Source organism: Suncus etruscus, chromosome 8, assembly GCF_024139225.1.
Source record: "Suncus etruscus isolate mSunEtr1 chromosome 8, mSunEtr1.pri.cur, whole genome shotgun sequence".
NCBI classification, from domain to species: domain Eukaryota; kingdom Metazoa; phylum Chordata; class Mammalia; order Eulipotyphla; family Soricidae; genus Suncus; species Suncus etruscus.
The window spans coordinates 66,615,028-66,619,635 of record NC_064855.1 but is presented as its reverse complement, the minus strand read 5'-3'; the positions used below and the strand labels follow the sequence as shown (position 1 = coordinate 66,619,635).

The 4,608-nt window shown below is 36.8% G+C and overlaps 1 pseudogene; it reads right to left on the bottom strand.

The window, feature by feature from the left end:
* Window positions 1-2,857: 2,857 nt before the first annotated feature.
* On the bottom strand, window positions 2,858-4,304 carry LOC126016230 (histone deacetylase 2-like; annotated as a pseudogene).
* Between the last annotated feature and the right edge of the window lie 304 nt (window positions 4,305-4,608).

Below are 4,608 nucleotides of genomic sequence, written 5' to 3'. Positions count from 1 at the left end.
CATACCCTGCTCATGGATTGGCAGGATTAACATCATCAAAATGTCAATACTCCCCAAGGCATTATACAGATTTAATGCCATCCCTCTAAAGATACCCATGACATTCTTCAAAGAAGTGGATCAGACACTTTTGAAATTCATTTGGAACAATAAACACCCTCGAATAGCTAAAGCAATCATTGGGAAAAAGAATATGGGAGGAATTACTTTTCCCAACTTTAAACTGTACTACAAAGCAACAGTTATCAAAACAGCATGGTATTGGAATAAGGATAGGTCCTCAGATCAGTGGAATAGGCTTGAATACTCAGAAAATGTTCCCCAGAGATACAACCATCTAATTTTTGATAAAGGAGCAGGAAATCCTAAATGGAGCAGGGAAAGCCTCTTCAACAAGTGGTGTTGGCACAATTGGATAGCCACTTGCAAAAAATTAAACTTAGACCCCCAGCTAACATCATGTACAAAGGTAAAATCCAAATGGATTAAAGACCTCGATATCAGCCCCAAAACCATAAGTATATAGAACAGCACATAGGCAAAACACTACAGGACATTACAGGCATCTTCAAGGAGGAAACTGCACTCTCCAAGCAAGTGAAAGCAGAGATTAACAGATGGGAATATATTAAGCTGAGAAGCTTCTGCACCTCAAAGGAAATAGTGCCCAGGATACAAGAGCCACCCACTGAGTGGGAGAAACTATTCACCCAATACCCATCAGATAAGGGGCTAATCTCCAAAATATACAAGGCACTGACAGAACTTTACAAGAAAAAAACATCTAACCCCATCAAAAAATGGGGAGAAGAAATGAACAGACACTTTGACAAAGAAGAAATACGCATGGCCAAAAGACACATGAAAAAATGTTCCACATCACTAATCATCAGGGAGATGCAAATCAAAACAACGATGAGATACCACCTCACACCCCAGAGAATGGCACACATCACAAAGAATGAGAATAAACAGTGTTGGCGGGGATGTGGAGAGAAAGGAACTCTTATCCACTGCTGGTGGGAATGCTGTCTAGTTCAACCTTTATGGAAAGCGATATGGAGATTCCTCCAAAAACTGGAAATCGAGCTCCCATACGATCCAGCTATACCACTCCTAGGAATATACCCTAGGAACACAAAAATACAATACAAAAACCCCTTCCTTACACCTATATTCATTGCAGCTCTATTTACCATAGCAAGACTCTGGAAACAACCAAGATGCCCTTCAACAGATGAATGGCTAAAGAAACTGTGGTACATATACACAATGGAATATTATGCAGCTGTCAGGAGAGATGAAGTCATGAAATTTTCCTATACATGGATGTACATGGAATCTATTATGCTGAGTGAAATAAGTCAGAGAGAGAAGAAAAACGCAGAATGGTCTCACTCATCTATGGGTTTTAAGAAAAATGAAAGACACCCTTGTAATAATAATTTTCAGACACAAAAGAGAAAAGAGCTGGAAGTTCCAGCTCACCTCAGGAAGCTCACCACAAAGAGTGATGAGTTTAGTTAGAGAAATAACTACATTTTGAACTGTCCTAATATTGAGAATGTATGAGGGAAATGTAGAGCCTGTTTAGGGTACAGGCGGGGGTTGGGTGGGGAGGAGGGTGATTTGGGACTTGGGTGATGGGAATGTTGCACTGGTGATGGGTGGTGTTCCTTTTATGACTGAAACCCAAACACAATCATGTATGTAATCAAGGTGTTTAAATAAAAAAAAAATTAAAAAAAAAAAAAAAAAAAAGAAAATTTCTATCCTAGAAGAATGGATGAGTCTGTGCTGAAAAGAAATGAGCTCACAAGTTCTGAGAACACATGAAATAAAGCTCAGTTCCTTATTACTAAGTGACAGGAGTTAATCCTAAAAAAAGCTTAATAAGGTAACATTTCAAGAATATATGTTTATGGAAAAGGCAAAACCAGGAAGACAATAATAACAACAATAATAATGTCATTGGTTCCTAGGACATAATGAAGCCTGGAGAAGGAATAGTACAAAGATTTGAAAGGCAGTGAAACTATTTATGTTATAACAATAGACACATCATTATACAATTCTTCAAACCTTTCAATGGCCAACACCAGGAATGAACCCTAAAATCGACTACGAACTGTGGGAACCATGAAGGCTTGGTATTGTGCATATGAAATCATTTGTACAAATGTACTGTTTTAATAAGGGATACTGAACATGGGGGAGATTAGCTGGGGCAGGTGAATAAAGATCTTCATACCATCTTCTCAACTTTACTGTGAACTAAAACTTTTCTTTTAAAAAATAATAAAACCCAATATAAATTTAAATGCTGTTTTAAATAATTTAAATACATTTTAAATACTCACTTATCCACACCCCCACATTTTGCACCCCCTATGCTAGGAGTAGTGACTGATCCATTGTTACCACTACTTGATTGTACTGGAGTTGTACATTTGTCAACCCTATAACTTGTTAACTTTTCAGGTCAAGGTCTGTGTCTGCTGTGCTTTTTTTTTTTTAATATTCCTTGCTCTGTACGTGTAGTTTAGCTTATAGGGCTTCTTAAGATTACTTCAACCGAAAGAACTTAAAATTAATGATTAGCATAACACTGTTAAAGCTTACCTTGGGTTCTTAATTCTTAACTTCAAAGAAAGAAAGATTATTATGGTAGATAAAAGTGTGTGTGTGTGTGTGTGTGAGTGTGAGTGTAAAAAGAAAAAAAAAAAAAAAAAAAAAAAAGAAAACTCATACTAAAACTTGCCAAGTAAAAAAAAGAAAACATTTTGAAAAAGAAAACATTTTTCTTCCCAATTTTTCTCCACTTTTTAATGTTTTCTGAAATTGAAGAGATTCCATTTCAAGGGTAGTTGAGCTGTTCTGATTTGGTTCTTTTGTTACTTGTTTTTTTCACCATTATAATACTTGAATTTATCTTCTTCCTTAACGTCTACTTCTTTGTCTTCTGTTTCTTTCTAGTCTTCTTCAATTCTGGCTTTCTTCCCTCCTTTCTTATTTTCTGCAATATTTCTACAACCTCTCTTCTCCTTCATCCTCAGAGTCTGAGAATTTTTCATCACAAGCTATCCATTTGTTTGATGTTCTACTAGAAATTCTCTTATCTGGATCATCTCCATCCTCATTTCTGCTGTCTTCATGAACTGCATCTTCTGGCATAGTCTGCATTTGAATGCCAGGTGCATGAAGCAACATGCCTAAACTTTCACAGTTATATTTTTCATATATTCTGCAATGTTCTGGTTTGTCATATTTCAGTGACTAAAATGAAACTTGAAGTCCAGTTCAAAATAGTCAAAATAATCATTATATGGCAATTAACTGGAAATTTCACAGTCAAGGACATCTGCAGGCTCATATTTCCAATGCTGAGCAACATACTGATTGTGTATCTACTTCCCCCAAGCATCAGTAAGGGTAAATTGAAAGTCCTACAACTTCAATATACTTAGCATGTCCTTTCACAGTCAGACTGAAACAACCGAGTCTATTGCCAAATAGTAAGTCTGCATCATATTGTAACACTACAGCACTTGGTTGATATAGCTCCACAATCTTTGAGAAGATAGATCTAAATATCTGTCCATATGGCTCATTGGTCTATGCCATCTCTCACTGGAAAATTGACAGCATAGTATTTGCCTTTTTCTGCACCAATATTCTTCAAGTCTCCAGTATCAGGGAAGTACTACCCCATACTTATGGATAGATACAGTCATTTCAAAATCTGTTGTATAAAAACTTTCTTCAACACCATCATTATGATGAATATTACTATAAATACAGAAGACTGTCTGATGATACTTTCATATTAAGGATTGATAAGAAAAATATATTTAACAGAATCATGATGCTTCTGATTTCTTTTTATGATGTAATCCTCCATTCCAGTTAAGAGTCATATTAGATTTTGGTCAGCTTAACTTCACAGCCCCAGCAACTGAGCCACAAGTTGAGAGCTGACAAAACTCAAAGTCCATCAAACACTGGAAAGTTCTCTCCAACGTTAAATCTCTGCATCTGCTTACTATACTCAGACATGTTATCTAGGCTTATCTAATAGAAATTTGATGTATCTGTCACTGTGGTATTTTGTCATTTCTGCAGCAGTGGCTTTATGGGGTATATATATCCATTTTTCTACACAAGCCATAATTTAGCAGCAAGTTATGAGTAATGCAGAGACTATGTGGTTTCATAGAATGATCCTGTCCATAATAATAATTCCCAATGGCACCATAATAGCAGAAACAGACATTCTTCTTTCCACTTCCATGACTATATGCCATAGTCTCTCCAGCCACCTATTTTCCAGTTTGAGCTACTCCTCTGAAAGCTATAGCTGAAGTTTGAAGTTTATCAGAGAAGGAAAAAGATGAGATGGGGTGAAGGTATAAGGGGAAGTCCTACAGATAAAAATAGGCACCTGAGCATGGGAAGAGGAGGCAATAGGAAGGTTCAGAACAGCCTAACCAAGGGGCTGGGGCCAAGAGCACAAAGCTGGAAGTATCAGCAGTGCCAACTTTTGACACTGAGCTATATATATATTTTAGGGGTCTGGGAGTGGGAAAGGACACACCTGGTCAAGGTTTA